The sequence below is a fragment of the Equus quagga genome, chromosome 3, assembly GCF_021613505.1.
Source record: "Equus quagga isolate Etosha38 chromosome 3, UCLA_HA_Equagga_1.0, whole genome shotgun sequence".
Lineage (NCBI taxonomy): Eukaryota > Metazoa > Chordata > Mammalia > Perissodactyla > Equidae > Equus > Equus quagga.
In genome coordinates, this window is record NC_060269.1 from 95,569,187 (window position 1) to 95,578,157 (window position 8,971).

The following is an 8,971-nucleotide window of genomic DNA, read 5'->3' on the forward strand; positions in this document are numbered from 1 at the left end:
GGAAAAAAATAAAATCTTAAAAAAAAAAAATTAAAAAAATAAAAATAAAAACATAACGAGGGGCAGCCCAGTGGCGCAGTTCGCACGTTCCCGCTTTGGCGGCCTGAGGTTCACCGGTTCGGATCCCGTGTGCGGACATGGCATCGCTTGGCAAGCCATGCTATGGCAGGCGTCCCACATATAAAAAGTAGAGGAAGATGGGTATGGATGCTAGCTCAGGGCCAGTCTTTCTCAGCAAAAAGAGGAGGATTGGCAGCAGACGTAGCTCAGGGCTAATCTTCCTCAAAAAAAAATAACGAGTTTGGGCCCAGTTTTTTTGAGCCCCAGGAATCCTCCCACTTTGGGCTCTGAGGCAAGAGACCCCTCCCCTCCTGCCCGCAGGAAGAGGTAGAGGGACTGTGGCTCTGGAAGGTCCCTGGGGTCGCAATGTGATCTGTGGGAGCCAGGGTTTCTCTCTCCCATCTGCATGCAAATAAGGTGCTCCTGTCCTAGACCTGCCTAGAGAAGAAGGGTGGACATTAAAAATGTAAATGGAGATTGTCATTCATCAGGAGAAAATAGGTTCCTTGCTAAATTTGGCATCAGCTGAGGAATCTTAGCAAAAATGAACTCACCCCCTTGTTTGTGAGGGAGGCCTAATCCTTACTTTGCCCAAGAGGATTATTGGGTCTTAGAAAGAAACTCACATGCACTTTTTTTAAGCTCGTGCCAACTGCATTTGTGTCCACAATATCCAAGATTCGTTCTGCTTTTTAGGGTAGATAATAGACATTCCATGCTATTTAAATGCCTCCAAATCTCAAACCTAAATGTTTCCAACCTTTGCTATTACCCAAAGCGGGACTCTCACTCCTAAGCTTTCCCCAGCTGTTGCTTTATATTCTTTAGAAGCACAGTTTAAATGGAAGGCAAGGTACCAAAATGCAGCCAATTTACAGAAAAGTAATTGCAGTTTACAATATACCTTTTCAGGTGTTTGTATCTATGGTTCCATGGGCTGAGTTTCTACTTATCCCCATCATTTTTCCTTTCTTTTGGTTACTATAGGGTTAGTGTAATGCAATCTGGAGTTTTTTTTTTTAATCCTGTAGGTCTCTGCTCACCCCAACACTATTCACTCCTCTCAGGGAATTCTGGACTCACCCATTACGTAACACAAAAGTAGGACTACAGAATCCTTATCTTTAGTTTAGCATGGCACTCTCAAAACATCATTTAAAAATATTACAAATTGGCAGCTGTTTTGGGCTTTACAAACTATTTTTACATAACAAATTTAATCCTCATAGCAAACCTATGAATTGTTCTTCCCTTTCACAGAAACAGAAAGTGAAGGACAGGTAATTTAAACAAGTTGCTCAAGATCACAAAGAAAGTGGTAAAGCCAGGACCCAACATATTATGGGGCCCCAAAGCGCGCCCAGAACCAGCTTCGGATCCAACAGTCGCATCACCTAAGGGCTTAGATGTCTGCAGGCTGAAAGAGCTCTAGAAAAGAGCGCTGCCTTATCCCAGGAGGAGCACAATTCTCCCAGCACTGTCTTCCTCAGGAGTGGGATTTTTCGTGGTTTCTATTGGTAACTACTTCTCCTTATTCTCACCACAGGGGACGGTAGTTACAATTCCTGTTTCAACTCTGGGGCCAATTCGACCCCAGATAAGAAGGAATTTAGGTCTCCAAACAGTATCTTAGGAGACAGCTTCAAGACAAACTCATAGAGGTCGTGTTCTCCTCCTGAACCTCAAGTCCCCACGCTCTCCTCTAGCTTCCAGGGCCTGCCTGGTCTCCCCGGCTGGATGAAACCTGCCTTTGATACCAATTCCTTCCAGACCAGAGCTTGACCTTGTTAATGTCGACTACTCCATAAACCGATGACACTGGGAAGAAAAGCTGAAGGGAAAGTAGGTTGGGAAGTGAGTGATCATTTTTATCCGACTGGGCAGAGCAGGTCCTTCCCCCTCTGCTGGGCACTAACACACAGAAGGAGCCGGCATCAGGCAGGAGTTTGGCAGGTCATGGGGCAGGCAGGCCAGGCCAGCCTAGAGCAGGAAATATCCTGTGAGCTGTGTATCGCCCCTCGTCTCCTCTCTCATTATAACCCCAACACATCAAGCCTGGGAAAGGTACAGAATTCACGATAAAGAGAAGGTACTGGACTGTGACCCCATGTCACGAATCCAGTGGTGGATCGGTGGCCTCCGCCCCAGCCAGACCTGGCTCAGTAGGGGAGGCAGCCTCCTCTCACTAAGGCATTCCAGCTGCTAGTGGTGAAGAGGTAACCATAGAAACCGACACAAAGGGCTTAACGTTGAAGGAAAGAGGCTGGAGGCGATGGTGAAGAAGCAGAGAGGGACTTCAAGTGACAGTCCTGCAATTCTCCTAACTTTAGCCATGCCCGTCTATTGTGAGTCAGACTAAAAGACAAGTGAAGCTTGCATACAGCAAAGCAGCCTCGACGAGTCAGGGACAACCAGAGAGCTAAGAAAGACCTGTGTAGCTTCTTCCTCCAGATTTCTTCTCTCCCTTCAGAGAGCAGAGTTCTAAAACAGATTCATCTGCCAGTAATTTTGCCCTGAGATAATGTGGCTCACTTGGGTGGACAGAACCGGTACACAGTGACATTCCTTCAGATATGGTGCTGTAAGCTACCCTCTGCAAAGGGGCCCCTCCCCAAACCCCCTGGCTCCAGCCCACTGCCTCCAGCGGTACCTCCTCTGAATGCTTGGGGAGCTTCTGTAAATAGAGCTGGCACGACCTGGGTGGTTGAGGAAAGGGTCCTTAGATTTGAGCTGTCTAGCTGCACTGCAAAGGATAGGCTTGGATGTGGAGAATGTTAATATAGAGCATCTTGCACAAAAAAACAGGACTTTGTGAGGGAAGAATGGTATTAAGTGAAAAGGCTCATATCTAAATAGGAAATCATTGTCTGTCTATTTATTTAACTACATTTTCCCCTCAGGCATCTACAAATTATTTCAGTAAATTGGCCAATGTGATTCCCTATGTCTTCATTAAATCAACAGGGCTCTTTTTTTTTTTTTTTTTAAATTGAGGAAGAGTAGCCCTGAGCTAACTACTGCCAATCCTCCTCTTTTTGCTGAGGAAGCCTGGCCCTGAGCTAACATCCATGCCCATCTTCCTCTACTTTATACGTGGGATGACTGCCACAGCATGGCTTTTGCCAAGCGGTGCCATGTCCGCACCCGGGATATGAACCGGCGAACCCCGGGCTCCCAAGAAGCAGAATGTGGGAACTTAACCGCTGCGCCACCAGGCTGGCCCCTCAACGGGGTTCTTAACCTACCACCTGGAATTTATTTTTACTTAAACTTCCAGCTCAGGGCTCTCCAAAACCTGGGAGTTGAGGAAATGCCAATGGAAATGGAAAATACAAAGTACCTGGGGTCAGTGGTTTCCTTTTCCTCTTACTTTGACAGGGCTCTGGAGCACATTTCTCACCTTGCCTTCCCTGCAAAGACCAAGATAATACTGCATCTATGTCAACCCTACAGGGCTTCACGAAGTCTAGGCCACATCCTAACAGGAGGCCTGGTTCTCCACATTTTTTGTTCACAAATCGACTTCTTAATTGGAGTCACTGGGGTAGGGGGTGGAGGACAATTCAGAGAGGGCCACTGACAGGAGGGCTTTTGAAGGCTGGCGAGAAAGAACCTGACAAGTTACTTAGCCCCTCTACTGCAACCCCACCGGGCCCTTGCATGCAGTCCATAAGGGGGGCACTGGCGCCACTTATTGGTGTTACTTTCTCCCTGCAGTAATTAAATCTTAAAAATAATTTTACCTAAAAGGGAAAAGTAACTGACATCTATTACTAACCTCATCAGTTGAGAGGCAGGATCTTGTGGGGTTCTAATCCTGGCACCCCTATGCCCTCAGCAAGCAATTTAATTTCCTCCAAGTTTCCTCACCTTTAAAGCTGACTAATAAAGTAGACAGTGCCTACACTTCATAAGAGAGAAAGAAGGATACAAGGAGTTTCAGACAGCGCTTGACTCTTGGCAAGTACCCGATAAATAGTAGAAATTAACACCCACCAGGTGCCAGCCTTTTACTTTTTCATGTATTTCATCATTTAATCCTTATAACAGCCTTAATCTGGTAAGTGTGAATACCTCTTTCAAGGTAGTATTATCACCATTTTGCAGATGAAGAAACTCAAGCATAAGGAATTTAAGAACTTGCCCTAAATTCTTAGTAGGAAGCAGAGCTCAGATTCAAACCTAGGTGGTGTCTCCAGTCTAAGACCTTTCCCTATGCTGAACTGCGTTTACAGAAGACCACACTGTTGTCACTGTTGTTATTTTCAGTCAGGAATAACAACAGAGAACCTCAGCAAGAAACTCTGAAGTCTAAGAAAATAGAACCAATGAAAAAGAAACAGGATGTTAAACCTCCACCATAAGCAGGAGGCTTTAAAAACAAAACAAAACAAAAACCCAGAAGACTAGCCTAAAACGGAGCCCTCTGCTCTCAAAAAATTCCAAGAGAAATGGATACACATTCACACGCCCGGTCAAGGCATCTATGAACCTTGAGTGTAAAATGTTTTATTATTCATCACTGAATTCCCAGAAACTAATCCAGTCTCAGTAAATGTTTGATGAATGTTTGCTGAATGAATTAAACCCACCCAACAACAAAATGCCTCTGTTGCAGTTGGCAAAGTATATAATGTCTAACCCAAACACTTTGTTGAACTTAAATAGTTGAAACTTAAAAGATTAAGTAAACTACTATCATATTTACCACTCTGTCCAAGGTATTTTACTGAAAATTCAAGTTATATAATTTGCCCCTTTAAAAAAAGCACAATATTAATTTGATAGAGATCAAGAGGTTCTTTCCCACCTCATCTTTGAAAAGAGGATGTAACATGTAAACCTTTCACCTGGATTTCCAGAGGATGCTGTGAGCCTAGTCTGGAAGTTCAGTTTAACTACTATCATTAAACCAGTCTTCAGAAAAAGAGGGGTTTGCCTAGTGGGTATTTCCTCTCTTTGGGGTTTACCTCTGTGGGCAAAGCGAAGCCCCAGTAGTATTTTGATCAAATAGGCAAGAACTTTAAATTCCCTACAATCTATTAAAATGAAGACACATATAATGCTAAGGCTATCAGTTAATACGTTACAAGATCCTTGATAACCTTAAATAAATGAGATGACTTTCACAGAAATTGCAAATAATTTTATCAACACCAAAAGCACTTATTATATTTAACACAGTGCATGGAATTATTAGCTGACATTTATTGAATTCTTACTAAGCTACATAGTTTCATTATCTAACTCAATCCTCACAACAGCCCCATGAAGGAGATGTTTTATTATCATCCAACATTTCAAGGCTTGGAGGCATTTAATAACTTGCCCGAGGAAATACACACCTAGAGGCAGAGGTGGGATGTGTACCTTTGTCTATCGCTAGAAACCAACTTCTTATTCTTCTAATTGAGCTAATGCTTTGCATACAATAAAATGCATCCATCTTCCGTGTTCAGTTTGATAGAATTTGATAATTGTGTATACCCACATAACCATCACTCAGAACAGGACAGAAAATATTTCTAATGCTCCAGAAAATCTCTTCTTATCTCCTTCCAGTCAATCCCCCAGAGGCAACCACTAACTTCTGTTGCCACAGATTAGTTCAGCCCGTTCTAGCACTTCATAAATAGAATTGCTTATGTATTCTTTTGTGTCTGGCTTCTTTCCGTCTAACATAATGTTTTTGAGATTCACCCGGGTGGCTGCGTATATCACCGAGTTCACTCTTTTGATTGCTGAGTAATATCCTGTTGTATGGATGTACCAGAGTTTATCCATTTTCCTGTCAAAGAACACAGGGTTGTTTCCAGTTATTGGCAATTATGAATAAGGTTGCCACGAACATTCAGTAAAAGTCTTTTTGTGGACATTTGTTTTCATCTATCTTGGATAAATAGATAAATAACTAGGCGAAGCAATATTGGGTCATAGGGTGTATATTTAACTTACAATAAACCTAAGGTCTTAACCCCTGTGCTCCCTCTGAATGGCACTAGCTTATTAACGTGTTTGATTTCTCCTCCTATATGACAAGTTTCCTGAGGGCAAAGAACCCATCTCCAGTTCCCGGGCTGCCTCCCACATGGTAAATGTTTGCTGAACAAATGAATGACCATTGTTCATACTCCTATCCCTTCTTCGGGCGTTGCTATAGCATAAGAAAACATGCGTGGCATGCATGGAGAAATATGACAAGACGAATGCTGTGAAGCGGAGGCCCTGCCCATCCAAGCAAAGTGAAAAACTGCCCAGCCAGGAGACTTGACTTTCCTTCTTTTTTTGACATAACCTTTCCTAGAAAGTGAACCCCTCCCAGAGATCCTGCAGGGAGAATGAGGGGTGGCTGCTCCCGATCAAGTGACACTATAGAAAGGGAGGAAGGTGTCACTGCAATTGAGGTCACACAGTGGTTAGAATTACAGGATACTTCTGTCAAACGGGAGGGCAGAGGAAGCAGCAACCCATGAAATCCTGACCTGAAAAAAACCAGCAAAAGGGCAGCCCTGCTGGAGCCCAAGGGAACAGCCGCCAGTAGAAGTCACAGGAATACTTGGTTTTAATAAAAGTGCTACAAAGTTTCTACATGGAAAATGGAAAGTCAAGAATACATTTTGGGGAGAAAGGAAAATGGTGACATAAGTATGTAGCCAGAGTTAACACACAAGACAGGATACTGAAAGGAACTTTGGGTCCACAGTGAAGAAAGCTCTCAGGCTCACTATCCTTAGCTCAGAGGTTTATTACACACCCCGCTCCCGCCTTTGAGGCAGAACTTTTAATTCCCACGAATCGATTCATTCATTTACTTTAAATCACAGAACTTACACTGTATTCTATCTATAACTTCTTAGTTGATTTTCTATCCATCAATAGAAAAGGACTGGCAAATCCTAGCGCTAATTTCAAATCTTTCTTCCCAAAGGAGAATCTTTGTTGTGCATAAAACAGGGCTCCGCCTCACACTGGACTCAGGTGCTTTGGGGGCAATCTTTATTTTCTTTGGTCCTAGGTTATTGAGGACTGAAGTATGTTTAGAATTCCTCAATTTGGGGTTCTGAGAGGTGACCTGGTCTTCCTTTATTCAGACAATGCTACTCTGAAGCCATCCTAGGCAGATGGATGTTTATCCTATTCTTAAAATCTCCAGGGAAGTAAATTCTCTACAACATCCCTTGGTAACCTTCTCCAGGGTTTTATCAAGTGTATGGTGAGGAAGTTCTGATGTAAAAACCAATAAAAATATTAACCCTATGAGCCTAGCTACATGCACTGGAAAGGGGTATGTGTTTGGGCACTTTGCCTTAATGGTAAAGAGATGTATTTACAAAACAAGCTGTACAAACAGAAACCATTTGTCAGGAGCAGATGGGGGAAGTTGATTCAAGAGAAATTGCCACAATAAATTCTGCTCCATGAACCATGAACCATGTGAATAAGTTATTGTTGGTTATAACATTTTTTAAAGTACCAATTTATTTCCTTCTCAATTCCTAGTTTTAGTTTCTACACCAGGTTTGTGAACAATTTAAAAAATGTCCATAGCTGCAAAGTTTCAAATGACCAAGCTTCTACAAAAAACTAGGCATTAGCAAACAACATAAATGTCACTGTTATGAGTTAACAGTTTACTTCTTTCTCGGTTCTGTATATTCTACCTTTTCTGCAATGATCATGTAATACTTTTATAATCAGAAAAAACATATCTTAAAAGATAACCATCGCAATTAATTAAAATGTAAACCAACTTTTGGTGAAATTATTTGGGGAAAGATTTAGCCATATGCCTGACCAACAACCTTTTAATTGGAAATGATAATTTAACTAGCCTTTAAATATTAACTAATTAGAAATCGAAAATGCACAGAACTATCTTTAGAAGCCTCCGTGCTCAGATGTCCCCTGCACCTTGCTACCTCACAGCAATCTCTCCATGGAGATTAGACGTATGTGGGCACTCATTCACTCCCGGTTCAACAGCCTCCGTACACAGAAGGGCACCACAACACTACCATTAAAAGAAAAAGTAATGCCAAAATACATTAGAGAGAGAAAGAACGGACATACCCCACCCCCCACCGGATGCTGGATGTATTGAAATTTTATAAGTTGTCCCCCACCCCTTAGGAAAGCATTCTTCTCTCTCTGACAACTCAGAATAAAGCATGTGTCAGGCATAATTTCATTTTCAAGATTTAATTTTTGCTACGTAACAGTGGAACACACCTTTTAAAAAAACTGCCTTAAAATCTGGAACAAGCGCGGGGGGCGGGGCGGAGGGAGGGAGGCGTGCCCCTCAAAGCACATCTGGGACCTTTCCTACAGAAACAAATCCAGTAAAATTAAGAAAGGCAACTCGTTCTAAACTCAGTAGGGGCCCTCGTGGGAAGCAATTTATCAAAATTAAAATATTTCACAGATGATTTCTTCTGAAAAGTTTTCATGCTGTCAATAACCTGCAATTCTTTTCCTCTTCGAGTGGCAGTTTCTGCCTCCCTAATAAAAAAAGCCAAGGCCCATGAGTGTTAGGAGACCCTCGGAGCGCGCCACCTACCCCCGATCAGGCCGGCTGCTGGCAGTGAAAGCCAGCCCTGGGACCCACCCTCACAGAGAGGGTTTTCAAGAGTCGCCGCAGCGACCGAAACAGACCCCCTTTAGAAAGCAGACGGCGGGGCAGCCGCCTCCCCTCCTTCAAAGAAAGTAGCGCGCCTTCCCGCCCCGGCGCCGGCCAGGGGAAGCGGAGCCGAGCCCCGCACTCACCATCGCCGCTCGCGGGGCTCCAGGCCGACGCCAAGTTCAAACCTCGCCGCCGCTCCGAGGAGGCGGCGCGGGGCATCGCCGGCGGGCTCGGCCGCGCTCAACAATGGGCCGCCCGGCCGCGCCCAGCGCCGCCGCGTCCGGGCCACAG

General features: G+C 43.8%; 1 protein-coding gene across 11 annotated transcripts in view; it reads right to left on the reverse strand.

The window, feature by feature from the left end:
* Window positions 1-8,971, reverse strand: part of SHROOM3 (shroom family member 3) — a 253,208-nt gene that overhangs the window by 70,418 nt on the left and 173,819 nt on the right. Inside the window, exons 1-2 of one of the 11 annotated variants that reach the window (XM_046655969.1) lie at window positions 8,824-8,965; window positions 8,290-8,382 (exon numbers count right to left, since the gene is read on the reverse strand). The exons of 9 other annotated variants lie outside the window; for them this stretch is intronic. The gene's annotated coding sequence lies outside the window, so the exon portion shown is untranslated. Of the gene's footprint in view, window positions 1-8,289; window positions 8,383-8,823; window positions 8,966-8,971 lie in introns of those variants that run through there. One more of the 11 variants, XM_046655967.1, reaches the window with a different exon arrangement.